The sequence below is a fragment of the Erinaceus europaeus genome, chromosome 5 (assembly GCF_950295315.1).
Source record: "Erinaceus europaeus chromosome 5, mEriEur2.1, whole genome shotgun sequence".
Taxonomy (NCBI): domain Eukaryota; kingdom Metazoa; phylum Chordata; class Mammalia; order Eulipotyphla; family Erinaceidae; genus Erinaceus; species Erinaceus europaeus.
The window spans coordinates 127,628,440-127,650,634 of record NC_080166.1 but is presented as its reverse complement, the minus strand read 5'-3'; the positions used below and the strand labels follow the sequence as shown (position 1 = coordinate 127,650,634).

General features: G+C 43.0%; 1 protein-coding gene and 1 pseudogene across 1 annotated transcript in view; one reads left to right on the top strand and one right to left on the bottom strand.

Moving 5' to 3' along the window:
• The window catches only part of IPO5 (importin 5), a 71,775-nt gene extending 54,240 nt beyond the window's left edge, over nt 1-17,535 (bottom strand). The window contains exons 1-2 of the mRNA XM_060191787.1: nt 17,464-17,535; nt 5,810-5,921 (exon numbers count right to left, since the gene is read on the bottom strand). The gene's annotated coding sequence lies outside the window, so the exon portion shown is untranslated. The remainder of the gene's footprint in view (nt 1-5,809; nt 5,922-17,463) is intronic.
• Nucleotides 17,536-19,545: 2,010 nt separating this feature from the next.
• LOC103112487 (eukaryotic translation initiation factor 3 subunit M-like) lies at nt 19,546-20,957 on the top strand (annotated as a pseudogene).
• The last annotated feature ends 1,238 nt before the right edge of the window (nt 20,958-22,195 follow it).

Genomic DNA, 22,195 nt, shown 5'->3' with positions numbered 1-22,195 from the left:
AGTTTTAAGACCCAGTTGACTTATTCTGAAGGTCTGCTCTCTTTAGAACTCTGCTTAAGACACTGACAATTAGGTGACTACGATTAAACGGTGTGTCATCGGAGCCCCTATGTCCGAAATATCTGGACAAGAGGTTGTGACACATGCAATGTGATTCTATGCTAAAATGTTTTAAAGGGCTCTTAAAAGTTTTGTTAATTTACCACTGTTTTTAAACATTATTTTAATATATATTTACTTTCCATTTTTGTTGCCCTTGTTTTATTGTTATAGTTATTATTGAAGTTGTTGGATAGGACAAAGAGAAATGGAAATGGACAGAGAGAAGAGGGGAAGACAGAGAGGGGGAGAGAAAGACAGACACCTGCAGACCTGCTTCACTGCCTGTGAAGCGACCCCCTTGCACGTGGGAAGAGCTGGAGGCTCCAACCGGAATCCTTACGCACCACCTAAGGTCCTCACTCTTCGCACCATGTGCACTTAACCCGCTGCACTACGCCCTCGACTCCCAATTTACCACTGTTTTTTAAAGGATTCTAATTGATAAGTGCTGAAAACTCAGTTTGAGCTGACAGTAACGGTAGTTCTGCACACCTATCTTCGCAGACCTTGAAAAAGAAAAGCAATTCTTAGGAGTGTTATTTTGTCATGACAATTAGTTCCTCAGACTATTAGATTATCATGCACACACTCTAATTCAAAGTAGTTTTCTTGTTTAATTTTTATTTATAAAGTAAAGTACTCTCTAGGTAACTAATTTCTCTGGTTCCCAGACCTATTTATTTATTGAATAGAGAGAGAAATTGAGTGGGATGGCAGAATTAGGGAAGCTGCAGCACAGCTTCACCACTTCACCTGCAGGTGGGGACTGGGGGCTTGAACCCGGGCTCTTAAGCTCCACCCTCTATTTTAATTTTTTTTTTTTTACTTTTTTAAAAAGGGATAATTCCCTTTTGTTGCCCTTGTTTATCGTTGTTATTGTTATTACTGTTGTCGTTGTTGGACAGGACAAAGAGAAATCGAGAGAGGAGAAGACAGAGAGGGGAAGAGAAAGACATCTGCAGACCTGCTTCACTGCTTGTGAATCGGCCCCCTGCAGGTGGGGAGCTGGGGGCTGGAACCCGGATCCTTCTGCTGGTCCTTGCGCTCCTACTATGTGTGCTTAACTCGCTGCGCTACCGCCTGGCCCCCATAGTTTATATGTCATATTTTTATATGTCAACAGTTGATGGTTGGATTCTTATCCAAGGCTATTAAGATTTAGGGGAGCTATATATTAAAGTAATGATTTTTATTGACAAGGTGACCAGACAGTAAGAGCCTAGAGGCTAGTTTAGGGTTGGGCTGACCCCCAGTTAAATTCCTATACCTGATGTTTTTATTGGCCATGATTTTTTTTTCTTTTTTTTTAAATTTTTTATTTAAGAAAGGATTAATGAACAAAAACATAAGGTAGGAGGGGTACAACTCCACACAATTCCCACCACCCAATCCCCATAACCCACCCCCTCCCATGATAGCTTTCCCATTCTCGATTTTTTTTTTTTCTAGAGCACTGCTCAGCTCTGGCATATGGTGGTACTAGGGATTGAATCTGGAATCTCAGAGCCTCAGGCATGAAAGTCTTTTTGCATAACCACTATGCTATCTCCTCAGCCCTTGGCAATGAGTCTGTTGACTGCATAGATATTAGTTTAATAATTATGAAGGGATAGAAATTCTTATAGTGGGGCCATGGTTATAGCATAGTGGTTATGTAAAAAGACTGTCATGTCTCAGGCACCAAAAGTCCCAGGTTCAATATCCCAGTAACCACCACCATAAGCAAAGAACTATGCCATGCTTGAGGCTCCAAGATCTCAGGTTCAATCTCCAGTACTACCATAAACCAAAGCAGAGCAGTGCTCTGGAATAAAACAAGCAAACAGGTCCAGGAAGTGGCCCAGTGGATAAAGTTTGATGCCTGGCATTGTATGAGCCAGAATGAATGTTCTCTTTCTCTCATTGATGAATAAATCTTTTCTCCTTTTGTTTTTATTTTAAAGAAATCTCTACATCTTACTCCATGTGTCCTGAATATTTTTAAAGTATTTATTTCCTTTTGTTGCCCTTGTTTTATTATTGTAGTTATTATTATTGTTGATGTCATCGATGTTGGATAGGACAGAGAGAAATGGAGAGAGGAGGGGAAGACAGAGAGGGGGAGAGAAAGACAGACACCTGCAGACCTGCTTCACCGCCTGTGAATGTCCTGACTATTTTAAGCACATGTGCTGTTCACATCACAACTTACTGTGAAGGTTCCTCCAGACAAGGTGAAAGAAAGTATTGCTTGTGACTGTACAGAGATGTAAGGTGATGGAATTTTTTCCAGGAATTTGAGTTAATAGTTAATGCAAAATGTTGGCACTGTCCTCTCAGCTGTAGAATGGGAATAATACTTCATATGGGGTGTTGTGAAAGTGAGGATAATATTTCTAAATGCACGTGGCATGTTGTTTGTTTAGTAGTCACAGTAATTGTTACTTCTATAGATGAATTTTATGCATTTTAAATATATGTATTTTAGCTTTATTTTAATGAGAAATGCAAAGGGAAACACACACACACGCACACACACATCGGAACACTCCTCAGTTTTGGCTTATCCTGGTGCCAGGGAATAAACTTGAGACTTTGGAGCCTCGGGCATGAAAGTTTTTTGTTCCTAGCTATTACACTGTCTCCCCCTATCTAGCTAGACTCATTTTTGGGGTTACATAAGAGATAGAGCTTAAATAACTACTTTTAAACCTCCATGTGGTATAGCTATATATTGATATGTCAGCTTTCAGCGTGTATAAAAAATATGTTACTAATTTCTTTTAGCCTCCCAATTATGCACCATAAAATAGTATTTGGATTAAGGGTAGTTAACTGACACTCAACAAACCAAATTTCTAATGTTCTAACCTTTCTGATATGTGTTGCCTAGAGAAGAGCCAGCAAAAATTATGAGAACTGTTGTTTACCGGAACTAAAAAATGCTGAACTGATCACATTTCCTCAGCTGCTCTTCATCCAAATTTTCCAACCCCTGCTCTGAAGCAGTCTGGTACAGAGCCTCCCAGCCAGCAGCCATTGGGACCAGCCGTTTCCCCAAGGGCACTGCACACAGTAGGTGCTCGGTGAATTGCTGGCTTGAACAATGGCGGAGGGAGTCTGCATTCACTTAAGTTTCTTTTGCTCTCTTCTCTCAGTGGACATAGGACATTAAGCAAATGTCTGCAGACGATTGGATTCATTTTAGGGAAGTGGAATTTGGAGGCTGGGAGCACAGACGTCAGAGCCAGCCAGAAGGGCAGTTCACATAATCACTTCCCAGCTCATGTGCTGTGCGGTCCGACCCAAGTTAATTAACCTCTCTCAGCCTTGGTTTCCTCCTGTATGAATTAGAGATAGCAGACGTGCCTGGCATCATGGACAGTAGAGGCTTAGTAAACGTTAGCTGTTATTAGGAATGCAGATGGGGCCCTCCAGAATTTGGGGCTTTAATCCTGACTGCACGTGGGCATGTTATATTATTACCTTTTTAGACTCATGCAAGCAATCAAGTTATAGCAATGGATAATAACTGAGGCTTAGGAAGAAGGCTTGTCAAGTTTGACGGGATCATTATAGATCCTTTAAAGGCCATTTTCAGCTTGAAATGCTACTACAGACAGTTGAACTGCCCAGAGTGACGGCCAAGACAACTATAGCTATGCCTGAATGTTATCCTGCTCCACATACCTTGATTTAAATAAGTAGCCACTGGGGCCAGGTGGCGATGCACCTGGGCACCTGGTTGAGAACACAGTACAGTGCGCAAGGAAGGAATTGGGTTCAAACCCCAAGTCCCCACCTGCAGGGAGGGAACTTCATGAGTGGTGAAGCTGGGCTTCAGGTGTCTATTTCCCTCTTCCCTTTCCACTTCTCTCTGTCTCTATCTTAAAAATAAATAATTAAAATGTAAACTGCAGAGACTAGGAAATGAGGACTAATTCAATAATTGTATGCTGATCGCATGTTGAAATGGTCATATGTTAGCACAGTGGATAAAAGCCTTGGACTCTGATGCATGAGGCCCCAGTTTCAACCCCTGGCATCCTATGTGCCAGAGTGATGAATACTCTGGTTCTCTTTTTTTCCTATGTCCTCTCTCATTGAGTCTTTTTAAAAAAGATTTTATTTATTGTGATCTGGGAGGTGGCGAAGTGGATAAAGCACTGGATTCTCAACCATGAGGTCCCAAGTTCGATCCCCAGCAGCACATGTACCAGAGTGATGATGTCTGGTTCTTTCCCTTCTCTTATCTCTCTCATGAATAAATAAATACATAAAGATTTTATTTATTTCTTCATGAGAAATGATAGGAGAGAGAAAGAACCAGACATCACTCTGGTACATGTGCTGCTGGGGATTGAACTCAGGACCTCAAGCTTGAGAGTCTCATGCTTTATCCACTGTGTCGTCACCTCCCAGACCATGAGCCTTTTTTTTTTTTTAAATATAAGATTAACTTTTTTTTTGTGTAAATTATCTTTATTTATTGGATAGAGATGGTCAGAAATCGATAGGGAAAGGGGAGAGAGAGGAAGAGATAGAGACACCTGTAGGCAGACTTGCTTTACCAGCCTGCAGGTGGGTACCGGGGGCTCGAACCCAGCTCCTTGCATATTGCAACATATGCACTCAACCAGGTGTGCCTACGCCCAGCCCCTCATTGACAAATCTTTAAGGGGGCCAAGCAGTGGCACATACAGTTAAGCTCACATATTAACAAGAGGAAGAATTCAGGTTTAAGCCTTCCACCTGCAGAGGGGAAGCAGGTCTGTGGGTGTCTGTCTTTCTGTCTGTCTATCTTTCCCCTCCCCTCTCAACTTCTCTCTATCAAATAGAGAACAAAAATAGAAAGAAAGAGAAAAAAGAAACGGAAAAAATGGCCGGTGGATTTGCAGTGCCGTCACCCAGCCCAGCAATGACCCTGGTGGCAAAAAAAAAAAAAAAAAAAAAAAGTCTTTAACATATATCCAAAAGCTATCATTATTAGTAGTGTTAACAATTTTGCCTTTTAGAATATATATTTTTATTTTTAATATTTATTTATTTATTTGCCTCCAGGGTTATTGCTGCAGCTTGGTGTCTGCACTACGAATCCACTGCTCCTGGAGGCTGTTTTTCCCTTTTGTTGCCCTTGTTGTTTATTGTAGTTATTATTATTGTTGTCGTTGTTGGATAGGACAGAGAGAAATGGAGAGAGGAGGGGAAGACAGAGAGGGGGAGAGAAAGACAGACACCTGCAGACCTGCTTCACACTTGTGAAGCGAGACCCCTGCAGGTGGGGAGCCGGGGGCTCCAACTGGGATTCCTGCGAGGGTCCTTGCGCTTGGCGCCACCTGCACTTAACCAGCTGCGCTACCGCCTGACCACCCTTTTAGAAGATTTTTATTGGGCATGGAAGATAACATAATGGTTATGCAAACAGATTCTCATGCCTGAGGCTCCAAAGTCCCAGGCAGGTTCAACCCCCTGCCCCACCATAAGCCAGAGTTGAGCAGTGCTCTGGTGTTTCTCTTTCTGTGTCTCTCTCAAAAATAAAAATAATAAAAAGAATACTCTTATCTTTTTTTACTTTTTTTTTTTAAGTTAGACTAGAAACTGGAAAAAGCACTTGTGTGGTTTGCATTGTGGCCCACAAGTTTCTAGGAGCCAACGTTTTGCTAGGGAGTGAGAGAACCTTCCACCCACCAGGGGGAGTGTCTCCTTGCTCAGGGGAAACCCAGTTCACCTTATTGTGCTTTCCGTTGCTTCCAGTTTTCCAACTTGGTTCTCAGGGATTCGGAGACATGGTACAGTGCTTTCTGAGCAGTGTTCCTTGCTTAGGAACCTTTCTTTCCCTGCTGGGATGACAGTTAAGGAGACTTGTTAAGACCCATCATTTGATCCTGTAGCATAACCTTAAAAATCAAGAGGAAAGGGAGGTGACTTCTTTTGTCATGTTGCAATGTTCCCTTAAATGTGTAAATGGAGTTTAAAAAAAAAGCTCATCTACTGAATTTTGGTAACTGAAATAAAAATATATAACCTAGGGAAATATTTTTAAGAGTTATTGGGCTGGGAAGATAGCATAATAGTTATGCAAATGAATATTTATATATGGGATAGAGACGGTCAGAGATCGAGCAGGAAGGGTGAGATAGAGAGACAAGAGGCAACAAGGCCCCAGGTTCAATCCCTAGCAACACCATCACCACCATAAACCTAAAAACTAAGCAGTGCTCGTATTTCTTCTGTCCCCATCCCCCGCTCTCCCCTTCTCCCTTTTCCCCATACATATACCTGTACATCTTTCTTCATTAAAACAAAAGCATAAAGATACATTTACTCCAGAGAAAGAAGGCGAGGGGGAATCAGGAGTCACTCTGGTATATGTGATACTAGGGCTTTGCACTCAGGATCTCATTCTTAAAGTTCTAGGTGAATTGCACCAAAGTAAAGGACTCTGGGGCGAAGGGGGAGGGTTTTGTAGAGGACTGAACCAGAGGCCTCATATATGGAAAGCATGTGCTCAACCACTGAGCTACATTTCTGGCCCCTAAATGATTTCTTTAGGACACAAACAGACTGAAAGTAAAAGGAAAGATAGGAAGAAACAAAACGACAACAACAAAACACCATTCAAACAATATTCAAAAGAGGTGTGAAATAGCTATACTCATACGAGAGAACTAGACCTAGCCGACATCTGTAGACTAGACCTTCCAACCACACAGACTACATATTTTTCTCAAGAGCACAGGGAACATTCTCTAGACCGTATGTGAGGACATAAAAGAAGATTCAGCTTAAGAGGACTGAACTCATACTAAGTGTGGTCTCTGTCCACAGTAAAATAAAATTAGAAGCCAAGAATGAACGGAAATTGGGGAGCTAACAAGTAAGTGGAGATTAACCAGCACACACAAATCACAAGCAGGTTGAAGAGTAAGTACATCACAGGAGAATCGAGAAGGTACTTTGCGATGGATGAAAGCGCAAACACAAGATATGAGAATTTACAGCATGTAATGAAAGCAGTGCCCTAGGGGAACAAGAGTTGTCAACATCTACATTGACAAAGAAAAATCTCAGATCAATAATTTTGTTTCTTAGATAAAAAGGTAAACAAACCTAAAGCAAGCAAGCAAGAATCATAAAGCCATCAAAGGAATCAAATGAAAAACAAAGCAAGCAAAATAAAACAGAGGGGCTGGGGAGATAGCATAATGTCATGCAAAAAATCCTTTCATGCCAGAGGCACAAAAGGTCTCAGGTTCAATCTCCAGCACTACTAGAAGCCGGAGCTGAGCAGTGCTTTGGTAAAACAAAACAAAACAAAAAACAAACAAATAAAAAACACTTGGGTTCAAGCCCCTGCTCTTACACCTGCATGAGGGACCCTTCACAAGTGGCGAAACAGGTCTGCAGGTGTCTCTTTATCTCTCCCTGTCTGTCTCCTTCTCCTCTCTCAATTTATCTCTGTCTCATCAAATAAAATATAAAAGGAAAAAGTGGATTCATAGTGCTGGCACTGAGCCCCAGCAATAACCCCAGAGGCAAAAAAAAAAAAAAAGAACAAAAAGTTTCATTGAAAAGATCAACAAATTGACACATCTGTTGATAGACTGATCAAGAACAAGAGTGAAAAGGAAAACAGTGAACATCAGGAATGAAATAGAGGACACCACTACAAAATTCTTGTTTCCCTCCAAGGTTATTGCTGGGGCTCAGTGCCTGCATTACAAATCCACTGCTCCTGGCAGTAATTTTTTTGATGTTATTAGATAAGACAGAGAAACTGAGAGAGAACAGGGAGATGGAGAGGGAGAGAGAAAGATACCTGCAGACCTGCTTCACTGCTTGTGAAGTGTCCTCCCTCCCCTGAAGGCGGGGAGCTGGGGGCTCGAACCCAGTACTATGTATGTTTAACCCAAGTACATCACCTCCTGCCCCTCCCCCCATTTCTTTATAGGAAGAATTAAAGGAATGCTATGAGTATGTGTTAAAAAAATTAGATAACATAGATGAAGTGGACAGATTCTTAGAAAGATGTAAATACCAAAATGAATTCAAGAAGTAGGAAGTCAGAGTAGGCAGATCTATATTAAATATAGACAATGAATTTGCTATTAAAAATAATTCAGGACTAGATGCATCACTGATGTACTCTACCAAACATCTATAGAATCAACACTTATCTTTTTAAAACAGTTTTCCCTAAACAAAGGCTCACAGATAAAGTCCAGAGGAATCCACAAAAAATACTACCAGAACAAATAAACGAATTCAACAAGCTTGTGGGTTCTAAGGTCAATATGAGGAAATATATGTATCACAACTGTATCTTCACACACTAGCGATACCTAATTCAAGACGCAATTAAGAAAGTAATCTCATTTATTAAAGCATAGAAGCTACTTAGGGAGGGGCCAGGTGGTGGCACACCTGGATGAGTGCCATACTATAATGTTCAAGGACCTGGGTTCAAGCCCCTAGTCCCCACTTGTAGGGGGGAAACTTTTTTGAGAGGTGAAGTCGTGCTGCAGGTGTCTGTTTCCCTCCCTCTTTAAAAAAAAAAAAATTAACTTTTATCTATTTATTGGATAGTGACAGCCAAAAATTGAAAGGGAAGGGGGAGGTAGAGAGAGAAAGACAGACAGACAGACAGACAGACACCTGCACCTCTGCTTCACCACTTGCACCACTCCGACTCCCATTAAGATCTGTTTTATCTATTTGTGGAATTGGATAGGGATTCCAGAAGTAAGCCTTATATGTACAGCGAATTGATTTTCTTCAATTTTTATTATCTTTATTTATTTATTTATTTAGAGACAGCCAGAAATTGAGAGGGAAGGGAGTGACAGAGAAGACAAAAGAAGAGACAGAGAGACACCTGCAGCACTGTTAGGCCACTAGCAAAGCTTTCCCCCCTGTAGGTGGGGACCAGGGCTTTGAACCCGGGTCCTTGTGCATTGCAACATGTACGCCCAACAGGTGTGCCACCACCCGGCCCCTCAATTGATTTTTTGACCAGAGCTCTGTGATGATCAATTTTGTGTTTCAACTTGGCTGGACTATGACACCGAGTTGTTTGGCTACCCACTAGCCCAGATGGTGTTGTGAAGATATCACGTGAATGAACTGAGCCTTGAGATCAACCACTGGGGTTCCGAAAGGAGGAAGCAGGTCCCTAAGACTGCAGCGAAGAAGCCCTGCTCACTAGCCTGCAAATTTCGTTCCCAAGACTGCAGCATCAACCCTTACCTGAATTTCCACATACTGACCTGCCTACAGCTTTTAAGCTGTGTCATTCCTTGAAACAGCAGGAACTAATTCCTTCAGTCTGTCTCTATAGGTTGGGGAAATTGTATAACATCTATGCAGAAGACTTTCATGCCCAAGATCCAGGGTCCCATGTTCTAGCCCAGGCACTACTGTCAGCCAGAGTTGAGCACTGCTGTGGTTAGAATAAAACAAGCTCTCTCTCTCTACTGTTAGTTCTGTTTCTTTGGAGAACTCTGGTGAACACAAACGTGTGAGAATAACCTTTACAGCAACTGCTGCTGGTACAACTGGCTATGTGTGTTTTAAGGAATGAAGCTGGGATGCCACGTCAGACCAGATGCAAACCTGAACAGGGACTGGAGGCCCAAGAGTCAGAGCAGAAACTATAAAACTCTCTGGAAAAGAAGCAGATAAAAATCTTAGAGTACTTGGGTTAGGTAATGGCTTCTTAGATGTGACAACAAAGTCACAAGAGGCAAAAGGAAAACAAAAAGTTTAGTTAGACGTAATGCAAATTAAAAAATATATTTGTGCTTCCAAGAAAATTATCAAAATGAAAGGGCAAGCCATAGGATGGCAGAAAATATTTGCAAATCATATGCCTGACAAAAAACTTGTATGCAGAACTGCTAGAATGGATTAATGGCAAGAAATCCTATTTATGGGGGACCAGGTGGTGGCACACCTGGTTGAGTGCATGTATTACAAAGTGTAAGGACCCAGGTTCGAGTCCCCAGTCTCCACCTGCAAGGGGAAAGCTTTGCAGGTGGTGAAGCAGTGCTGCCGTTGTGTCTCTCTTGTTCTCTCCCACTCTATCACCCCCTTCCCTTTTGATTTCTGTCTCTATCTAATAAATAAAGATAATTATTATTTTTTAAAATAATATTATTTAAATATTATTATTATTATTATTATTTTAAAAAAGTCCTGGGTGAGTCTGTGGGGCTGCGGCTAGCAGCTGGCAATTGGCAGTGTGTGTTTTTTTCAAGGGTCACAACTGTGATGTGACCTGTGGCCAAGGACGACAGACACGCCCACATGCCGAGGCCCGACAACTTCTTTCTGCTCGAATCTTCTGGAAGGAGTCCCGAAGTCTGACAGGGAGGATGGAGAGCGGAGACACTGACTGCTTCCCATAAGAGCTTTGTCAGGGGAGGGGGAAGCGGAGATTAAACCCACCCTGAGGAGTAATAATAACAGGAAGACAGGTGGAGCTGGAGAAGCCACGGAGGGTCCTGGACACTCCTGACATGGGGAGGCGGCTCCCGCTTCCCCCCCTCCATCTTAGCGGGCAAAGACAGCCCTCCCCCCGGAAAAAAAAAAACATAGCTCAGAATTGACAGAACATTTGTCATCAGGTTGTGTGATCGCATGTGGAGAATATGTGCTGTCACCATTATGGGTGGTGGGTACGATGAAAAAGAAAATAGAATTTCACTGCATCTCTTGGAAAAAAAAAGTCCTAGTTAAGAGGGAGCAAAGTGAGTCCAAGCGGTGGCGCACCTGGGTAAGCGCACTTATTACAGTGCACAAGGACCTGGGTTCAAGCCCCTGGTGCCCACCTGGGTGGGGGGAAAGCTTCAGGAGTGGTGGAGCCAAAAATCCACCACTATGCTGTCTCTCCAGTCTAGATATAAATTATATTATAGAAAGTAAAAGAGATATTTTTAATAGGGTATTCTAGGAGTTTATTTATTTATTTACTTACTTATTGTACCAGAGCATTGCTTAGCTCTGGCTGATGGTGGTACAGGGAACTGGACCTAGAGCTTTGGAGTCTTAGGCATGAGAGTCTCTTTGCATAACCATTGTGCTGTCCCCCTCCCTACCCCAGGAGACCTTTTTGAAGATCTGACATTTGAGCGTCTGAGAACAGACTGATGATGTCACAAAACTTGTATTCATTTGAAAGGGGAAAGTTATTATTTATGTGAGACATCAATTCTGTGATATCAGTGAGACAGTGATACTCAGACTCACCTGTGTTTCCATGTCAGATTTCTCATTCTGAATTCTGACAGCTAATACAATGTTGACCTCCTTGTGAGAGAGGGCTGATCTTTACTACTGAATAGTGTTTTTTAAAAAAATTTTTTTAATTAACTTCATTGAATAGAAAACCAAAAATTGAGAGAAAAGGGGAGATAGAGATAGATAGATAGATAGAGATAGAGATAGAGAGAGAGAGAGATACTTGTAGATATGCTTCACCACTTGTGAGGATATCCCCCTGCAGGTGGGGACCAGAGGCTTGAACTCGGCTCCTTGCGCACTGTAACATGTGCTATCAACCAAGTGCACCACCACCTGGCCCAGCAACCTGATAGTGTTTAACCCTCATATGTAACCAATGAGGGGCTACCCTTCCTGTCTTGGGAACTTTTCGAGGAGAGGAGAGTCCAGTTCCAGCTGCAGCACACCAGCAACCTACTAGTAGGATTCTGAACTGGGTTCTCCATGCTTCCGGGCCTTCCTGAGGCATCCTCCCTGCTCCAGGGCTCTAGGCTCAGGAGTCACTGGTGGCAGACACCAGCCAAGACTGCACAGCCACCAACATTGCTCGTACTGCAGTGTGCTTGCTCTGGGGCTGTCGCCTTTCAGGCTTTCTAGCTCTGCCCTCTGTTAGGAAGTGCCCTCACCCCACCCCCAGCCTTGTCAGTCAGCTGCCACTTGTAGCTGCCAAGCTAAAATGTCAGCTGTCCCCGCTCATTTAGCTCATTTACTGCTCTCAATGTCACATTGCTGTGTACTTTGGAAGCCAGAGAAATGAGTCCACTAGACAGTGCAAGAGAGGGTGCAGGGCTGCGTATGAAACCAGAGCTTGGGTGGCTGCGTGGTGGTGCACCTGGTTAAGTGCACACATTACAGTGAACAAGGACCTGGGTTCAAGTCCCTGGTCCTCACTTGCAGAAGGAAAGCTTCACAAGCGGTGAAACAGGTCTGCAGGTATCTCTCTCATCCCTATTTCCCTCTTCTCTCTAAATTTCTCACTGCCCTATCAAATAAAAATCAAGTTTAAAAAAAAAGAGAGAGAGAAGCAGAGCCCACAGAACACTAATCTAAAAACAAACAGAAAAACAGAGCTTGGGCTATATGACAATTCTACCTTTTAAAAAACTTTAGTTATTTTTATTTTTTTAATATTATTTATTTATTTATTGGATAGAGAAAGAGAGAAGTCAAGATGGAAGGGAGAAATAGATTGTTGGGTTGCATCACGGGGGAGAGAGAAGGGACCAGGAACTCATGGTGGAGTGGGAACGCAAATCTCTATTCACAAGGATGCGCCAGAATTGGGTGTGAGCACAGCAGTTTAGGTCATGTGGAGCCAGCAAAATGGCTGCCTCCCACTATGCCCACCAGCCCCTCTCTGGGTTGGGTCGCGGAAGAGAAAAGAGAGAAGAGAGAGCAAAAGTGGAAACAGGAGAGGCTTTTATGGGAGAATTCCAGAAGTGGCAAGTCAGGATGGGATTGGCTAGGAAAGGGGGTGGAGAGAGGCAAAAGGCATGTTGGGAAGGTGGAAGCTTCCTTAGCAACTGTTGCAATGTTTTTAACTGAATTAGCAATTCCCTGAGGGGATAACGTGGTGGAGCTCTGTAAATAATACTTGCATGGAAATACAGTGGTTCCTGGGCCCTGCCAGTGTTCAACCACATCTGCACAATTTCCCAACAGTAGACTGAGAGGGAGAGAAACAGAGAGAAACAGACCTGCAATACGGCTTCATCACTTATAAAGCTTTTCTCCCAGGGTGCTCATTCTAACATGGGTGCTCAATCGAATGAGTGTGCCATCTTCTGGCCCTTTATTTTATTATTATTATTATTATTTTAATCTTCATTATATTTATTGGATAGAGACAGTCAGAAATTGAGAGAGAGAAAGGGGAGACAGAGAGACATCTGGAGCCTTGCTTCACAACTCAAGAAGCTTTCCCCCTGCAGGCGGGGCATTATTATTTTTTTGCAGATCTAGTTATTTGCTACCCTGGAGGTAACATAGTGGATAAGGCATTCAATTCTCTTTTTTATTTTTATTTTTAATTGTTTTATTTTTTTTTAATTGGGGAATTAATGTTTTACATTCAACAGTAAGTACAAAAGTTTGTACATGCATAACATTCCCCAGTTTCCCCTATAACAATACAACCCCCACAAGGTCCTCTGAATCCTTCCTGGACCTTTATTCTCCCCACCCACCCACCCCAGAGTCTTTTACTTTGGTGCAATACGCCAAGGCATTAGATTCTTGAGCATGAGTTCCTGAGTTCAGTCCCCAGCATGTGCCAGAGTGATGCTCTGGTTCTCCCCCATCCAAAATAATAGATAAATAAATATTTTAACAAATACTTATTTTTTAATGAGAGAGGGGAGACCAGAGCATCACTCTGGTATATGCAATGCTGGGGTTCAAACTGGGGATCAAACTAGGGACACAGGGCTTGGGAGTCTTGTGCCTTCTCCTCTGAGCCACCTCTTGGACTGAAACTCAAGTATTTTTCACTGGGTCGCTGTGTTCCAGAGGATTAACTCCTCTGGGATGTTAACAGAACGCCCCAACACAAACTGCTTCAGTTGATGATGCCATGAAGCTTCCCACACAGAACTGGATACCAATCTATAATCATATACGTGTGTGTATGTTTATTACTTAGAACTTTACATTTATTTAATTAAAACTTGATGTGATAAAAATAGCGTCTGAACTAAAGTTTATAAAACAAAGTGTGGGAGTCGGGCAGTAGCGCAGCGGGTTAAGCGCATGTGGCACAAAGCACAAGGACCGGCATAAGGATCCTGGTTCGAGCCCCCGTTTCCCCACCTGCAGGGGAGCCGCTTCACAGGTGGTGAAGCAGGTCTGCAGGTGTCTGTCTTTCTCTCCCCCTCTCTGTCTTTCCCTCTCCTCTCCATTTCTCTCTGTCCTATCCAACTACAATGACAGCAATAACAACAACATTAACTACAACAATTAAACAAGGGCAGCAAAAGGGAAAATAAATATTAAAAAAAAATAGTCGGGCGGTAGCGCAGCGGGTTAAGTGTAGGTGGCGCAAAGCGCAAGGACTCGTGTAAGGATCCCAGTTCGAGCCCCCCCCCCCCCCCCCCGCTCTCCACCTGTAGGGGAGTTCCTTCACAGGTGGTGAAGCAGGTCTGCAGGTGTCTCTCTTTCTTGTGGTCCGGGAGGTGGTGCAGTGGTAAAGCTTTGGACTCTCAAGCATGAGGCCCCGAGTTCGATACCCGGCAGCAAATGTGCCAGAGTGATGTCTCGTTCTTTCTCTCTCCTCCTATCTTTCTCATAAATAAATAAAATCTAAAAAAAAAAAAAGTTAACCTATAAAGCCAAATAAATAAATAAATAAATAAATAAATAAATAAAAACATAAAGTATAGGGGGTTAGGCGGTAGCATAGCGGTTAAGTGCACATGGTGCAAAGTGCAAGGGCTGGCATAAGGATCCCAGTTCCATCCCCTGGCTCCCCACCAGCAGAGGAGTCGCTTCATAGGCAGTGAATCAGGTCTACAGGTGTCTATCTTTCTCTCCCCCTCACTGTCTTCCCTTCCTCTCTCCATTTCTCTCTGTCCTATCTAATAACAACAACAATAACAATAATAACGGTAACAAGGGCAACAAAAAAGGGAAAATAAACATGAAGTGTCAAGTGCTTTTTAGTATATAGTTAAATAATATTTAAACATGATTAGTGACCAGGGAAAGAGTTCAGCTGAAAGAGTGTGGGCCTTGCATACCTGAGGCCTGAGGCTCTAAGTTTGGTTCCTGGCACCATAGGTTTCCAACTGGGGCTTCTCTTTCTCTTTCTCATGTGAAACTCTCTCTCCGTGTCATAGGAAATAAATACAAAATACACCTGGAAATGTAACTACATAAAATGAAAAGTGTATAATTAAAAATTAACTTTCTACTTGTAATATTTATATCGATACATAATTATTAGTATAGATGAGGACATACTGGTGTAATATGTATATAGATAGATACACACAGACACTCAAGAGTCAGAGCAATAAAGCAAAGCCATTTAAGGTCTAGCACTTCCTGGACAGAAGGCACTGCCGTAGCCAAGTCTGCCTTTCTCTGTGAGGTGACATTTTGGTATTGTTTACCCACGGTTAGGAGAAGCAGCTGAGCGAGCTGTTCATTAAGTTGTCTTCTGACCACAGAGCAGAAGGTTTAGCTTCCTTGCAGAGCAGCTGAGTTACTTTGCTTTAGTTACCTGATAAGTGATCTCAGACAGCTAAGACAAAATGCACTCAGATTCCAAGAAGACACAATCAAAATGTGTAGAGGCCGATGATAGGAACCTGTAAGAACTGGACTCCTTAGAAGTACTTTGTGATCGCTGTCCTGACGCAGCTTTCCAGTTCATTCCTAATTCTGACACCATCTCCTCAGACAATACCTTTAGCCCACCTACATGTCAGCTGTCAGGCTCAGGCAAAAATTAGTAAAGTCATGGGCCCCCTTGGAATATACTTAAAATAGACTTTCTAATTTTTCCCAAAATGGAGACCGCAAATTTCATTGGCTATATATTTAGCTTTAGGTTTCTGATTATTACACAATTTGTTCTGCTTTATATCTTAATGCTTTTTCAACCACCAAGTTGTAGATGCTACCATGATGTCAACCTGACTTCCCTGGGCAGATGACCTCACCAATGTGTCCTGGGACCCCACTTCCCCGGAGCCCTGCCCCACTAGGAAAAGACAGAAACAGGCTGGGGGTATGGATTGACCTACCAACATCCATGTCCATCGGAGAAGCAATTAAGAAGCCAGACCTTCCACCTTCTGCACCCCATAATGATCCTGGGTCTGTGTTCCCAGAGGGGTAAAGAATAGGGAAGCTTCCAAACAGTGGGGCCAGGCGGTGGCTCATTGGGTTAAGTGAACATAGTACAAGAATAGGAAAACCTCCATTGGAGGGAATGGGATATGGAATTCTGGTGGTGGGAATCCTGGGGAATTGCACCTCCCTTATGCCAAGGTCTTGTTGATCATTATTAAATCAAGAATAAAAAAGAAAGTGATTTGTGACCTGAGGGTTGGAACAGTGAACACTCAAACATGAGGCCCCATGTTCAATCCCTGGCATCACACGTGCCAAAGTGATGCTCTGGCTCTCTCTCTTTCTTTTCTTTTTTTAAATTTATTTAAAAAAGGAGACATTAATAAAACCATAGGATAAGAGGGGTACAACTTCACACAATTCCCACCACCAGATCTCTGCATCCCATCTCCTCCCCTGATAGCTTTCCTATTCTTTATTCCTCTGGGAGTATGGACCCAGGGTCACTGTGGGATGCAGAAGGTGGAAGGTCTGGCTTCTGTAATTGCTTCCTCACTGAACATGGGTGTTGACAGGTCTATCCATACTCCCAGTCTGCCTCTCTCTTTCCCTAGTAGGGTGGGGCTCTGGGGAAGCGGAGCTCCAGGACATATTGGTGGGGTCGTCTGTCCAGGGAAGTCTGGTTGGCATCATGCTGGCATCTGGAACCTGGTGGCTGAAAAGAGAGTTAACATATAAAGCCAAACAAATTGTTGACCAATCATGGACCTAAAGGCTGGAATAGTGCAGATGAAGAGTTGGGGCCGTCTTCCATTTTGTAGGTAGCTAGTAGGCATATTTTAGTTATATTTCAAATTACTAGTTTTTATATTACTAGTTTTTTTTCCCTCTGAGCCTGAAATCTGATATGCAGATGGCTCCAAGTTATTGTCTTTTTGCTCTCTTTCTCTATATCCTACTGTAATAAATATCTACTTTTTTTCTCTCTCCTTCTTTCTTTCATTTTTCCCTTACTCTTTTTCCTATTGTTATAAATACTCTCCTTCTTGCTTAATCTCTTTCCTTTTGAATTAAATACCTTCTTTCTTTCTTTCTTTTTTTTTTTTTTTTTGAGAAGTGTTTCTTTTTAGAAGGAAATTAATGGATTGGATCTTCATTAATTGTGAATAGAAGGTGAAGTGAGGAATGAAACCTTGACTACTGATCAATGTAAGATAATGTGTAAGAGAAAGTAGGAGGTTTGCACCACAAAAGAAAACACACAGTCAGCAGAGGCTGGAGAGAGACACGACCACAGTTCCCTCTTACCTGAGTGCTGCAGGGACCCCTGTCAGCGAAAACAGCTGTGCCCACACATCCGCCCCGGAAAGGTCTCTTCCCGGAACCACCTGAAGGGAAGAGAAGCTCATTGCTGTCTGTTCCAGAATCGCTGTGCAAATAAGCACAACAGCAGCCTGCACTTTGGGTAACTCTCACCCCTTCTTCAGTGCATGGAGACAGTCGCCAACTCACTAAAGTCACAGGATCAAGAGACAGGGAATCACTCTTCTCTTGGTGGTGTCTTTCTAGTAAGTTCTCAGGGCTAGTTATTTCCTGACTTTTTCTCCCTCTTAGGTATAGCCAGGGGGAACGGTGTTCTGGGAAGTGAGAGAGCCAAAGAGGCCACCAGGAGGCCATACAAAAATACCCCTCCCTCCAAGGTCACCCTCGCTTGTCCTTCCCTATGGGTTAAAGATTCCTGAAATCTTGTCATCTTTTGGGGAGGGCTGGCGAGGACTTACAGCAGTCAAAGCTGTTCTGGGCACTCTGCTTACTCCAGTCCTGGGCTGTCACTAATCTCACAGTTCCGACCTCATGGCTCAGAGAGGTCACCATGGAAACATCTGGCCTCAATTGTGACCCGTGTTTGGTGACCCACCTTATACTGTTGGCTCACCCCACCAGGCTGACTTTCAGAGATGAGAGGCAAATCTAGCTGTCCTCAGTGTCTTAGAAGGAGAAAGCAACTATGATCTTAGAGAATTCAAAACTCTGGCTTTCAAGTGGGCACCAGTGTATAATCGGCATCAGTTTTGAAGCTGAACCCTTTGTAGGATTCTAAGTTTCTGACAGTAGTGATAGGTGTAGGGGGGACTTAGAAAAGGAAGTGAAAGCAAGACCTTTAAACAGGGGGCAATATCTCTGTCTCTATCTCTATCTTTCCAGCCCATATTAGTGACCTCGGGAGAACTGCAGTTTCCAATGGAGGGGGTGAGACACAGATCTCTGGTGGTGGGAAGCATGTGGAATTATATCCCTGTTATTTTACAATTCTGTACATATTAAATCATGAATAAAAAGTAAATTAAGATTCTGGGTTTCAACTCCATGACTCAATCCTGCCAAGAGAAAAGCCAAACTCTTAGACTAAGCCCCTTTATTGTGAGCAGACATTCCCTATCAAGTAAGCTGTGAGCATTTGGCTCTGGAGTTTCAGTTCTTCTGTGATTGACTTACCACACTTGGCCTGGATTGTCTTTAGTCCTCGATGACTCATTTTCACTACATTCAGCATGTCACCGTCCTTAGTTTTCATGGCTATTTAATCAATGGCAAAACCAGTGGTTTGGGTTTTAAAAAGATTGTCTCAGGGAGTCGGGCTGTAGCGCCGCGGGTTAAGCGCAGGTGGCACAAAGCACAAGGACCGGCATAAGGATCCCGGTTCGAACCCCAGCTCCCCACCTGCAGGGGAGTCGCTTCACAGGCGGTGAAGCAGGTCTGCAGGTGTCTATCTTTCTCTCCTCCTCTCTGTCTTCCCCTCTTCTCTCCATTTCTCTCTGTCCTATCCAACAACGACGACAACAACAATAATAACTACAACAATAAAACAACAAGGGCAACAAAAGGGAATAAATAAATAAAATATTAAAAAAAAAAGATTGTTTCACAACTCATAGAACTCTTTCTAGGACTCATCCTCACCCTTCCCCCATTAAATGTGAAGGCTAAGCTCTTTTGTTTTTAGACACATAGACACACACACACACACACATGAGAGAGAGAGAGAGAGAGAGAAGCAGAGACAGACTAGACAGGCTATAGCACTACTCAGTTCTGGCTTCTGGTGGTGCTGGGGATTAAACCTGGGACCTTGGAGCCTCAGCCATGAGTCTTTCACAGAACCATGAAGCTGTCTCTCTACCCTCCTCATCTCTTTCAAGTTTTCTCCATTAGTATCGAATGTGCTTTATCTATATTTCCATCGTGTTTGTTTCAAGTTTGGGCTTGCAAGCAGGGGTGAGGCAGGGAGGCATCCTCCTGACTTTTTGCTTAAAGATTTCTCTGAAAGTCCCAAACTAGAAATGATGCAGACAAAGGCCCAACCACTGAACAAATGTTAGATGACTCTGTATGATCTACGAAGAACACATTAAGAATGAATCCCAGCCGCTGGTCCGGGGCCAAATACTAACCCACTATCTGATTTTCCAGAAGGTTCTAGCTGGCCTTGGGATGTGCCAGTTCAGTAGATTCTTGGACATTCTTATTTATTTATTTATTTATTTGTTTGTTTATTGCCACCAGGGTTATTGCTGGGTCTCAGTACCTGCATGATAACTAAGATAACTGTTCTCAGTGGCCTTTAAACATTTTTTTTTCCTTCAACAGACTGAGGGTGGGGTGGGGTATGGGAAGAGAAGAGAGAATGAGGGGCCAGGTGGTGGTGCACCTGGTTGAGCACACATGTTACAGTGTGCAAAGACCTGGGTTTGAGTCCCCGGTCCCCACCTTCAGGGGCAAAACTTCACAAGTGGTGATGCAGGGCTGCAGGTGTCTCTCTGTCTCTCTCTCTATCATCTCCTTCTCTCTCGATTTCTGGCTGTCTCTATCCAAATAAATAAAGATAATTTAAAAAAGAAGAAGAGAGAATAAGACACTTGCAGCACTGCCCTACTGCTCATAAAATATCTACCCTGCATGTGGGGACCAGGGGCTTGAATCTGGTTCTTCTACATGGTAAATTTTGGGCTCACTTGGGTGTTCAAAACACATTATCTAGGATGACTTCCAGGGAAATATCTACTGGTCTTTGCATCAGCAGACACAAATGGAAAAATAGTTGAATAGGTCAGACTGTTACCAGAGTAGATATGGGCCTTAGCCCCAGGAATCTCTCCTTAGGCTCCTCTCTGTCTACGAACCACACGTGTTTGCACTCACCAGTGACTTGGTGCATTGTATGAACATTGAAAGATCCCAGTGCATTTTGGTTCGACCATCTCCTTACATTAAAAGCAGTCAAGTTTCTGGAAGGCGAACTTATTCATGACCTCTTAACCATTTTTGTGAGTGCTAAATTAGCATCATATGTCAAGTTCTACCAGAATAATAAGGGTTTATTTCATCGATTCACTTGGCCGATTACGGGAACAGAGTATGGCCAAAATGAGACTACTTACTTTCATAGGAATGGCAGTGGAAAGTAAAGAAATTTCTTTTGACACAATGCAGCAAGAACTTCAGATTGGAGCTGATGATGTCGAAGCATTCGTTATTGATGCTGTAAGAACGAAATAGTCTACTGCAAAATTGATCAAACTCAGAGAAAAGTGGTTGTCAATCATAGCACACATCGGACATTTGGAAAACAGCAGTGGCAACAACTACACGATACACTTAATGCCAATGCCTGGAAACAAAACTTGAACAAAGTGAAAAACAGCCTTTTGAGTCTTTGTGATATCTGAATTTTTATGCTTATGATTTTGTGCTCTTGGGGGGTAGAGAGGCTTCAAGTCATAGTAAAACATTATAAATTGAAATTTGACTACAAAAGAAAAACAGTTGAATAGGGAACATCATAGTGGATCAAGATAGGCTGAAAATCAGGTATGCAGGGCTCACCTGGGCAGAGCACTGCTTTGCCATGTGCACAACCCAGACTTGAGCCCGGCCCCTACTGCACTGGAGGGAGATTGCGTGCTGTGGTCTGTTTCACTCTCTCTGCCTTTCTCTTTCTTCCTTCCTTCTTTCTTCTTTTCCTTATCTCCTTTGCTTCTTTCCTTCCTTCCTTCCTTCCTCCCTCCCTTCCTCTCTCTCTCTCTCTTTCTTACCAAAGCACTGCTCAACTCTGACTCATGGTGGTACAGGGGATTACTCTGGGATTTTGGAGCCTCAGGCACAAGAGATTCTTTGCATAGCCATTATGCTATCTACCCCTGCCCATGCCTTTCTGTTTCTATCAAAGATCAAAGTAATAAGTGAATAGGGAGTTGGGCTGTAGCGCAGCGGGCTAAGCGCACGTGAAGCAAAGCTCAAGGACCGGCCTAAGGATCCCGGTTCGAGCCCCGGCTCCCCACCTGCAGGGGAGTCACTTCACAGGTGGTGAAGCAGGTCTGCAGGTGTCTGTCTTTCTCTCCCCCTCTCTGTCTTGCCCTCCTCTCTCCATTTCTCTCTGTCCTATCTAACAACAACAACAATAACAACAATCATAACTACAACAATAAAACAGGGGCAACAAAAGGAAAAATAAATAAATAAATAAAAAGAAAAAAATAAGTGAATAAATAAAGCAACAGTAATACATAGGGCTGAAGGGAGAGTTCTGGAAACAAACTACTGACTTTTTTTTTCTGTCTAAAACATTCTCTGAGTGTTCCTTCCTTTCCTTTTCTTTTCCAGATAATTTTATTGGAGGCAGTTAATGGCGTATAGTACGATTTCTCATCTCCCTGTGAAAAGCGTCTGAAAACCATTCCCATTACCGTAAGTTCTTCTCTGCTACTGCGCACTGGCTCTCCTATGCTGTCCCGGTCCTCTCCCCCAGAGCCCCTTCCTTGCTTTGGGGCAACAGACATAAATGTTTCTTTGTTTTCCTCCGTCTTCTTCTTTTTTTTTTTTTTAACTGGAGCTTAGTTCTGGCTTACGATGGTGTGGAGGGATTGAGTTTGGGACTTTGGATCCTCAGGCATGAGAGTCTCTCTCGCATAACCGTTATGCTGTCTCCTGCGCCTGACATGAACCTTTCCATTGAGACTTGTTGAATTGCTCCCTTCTTTCC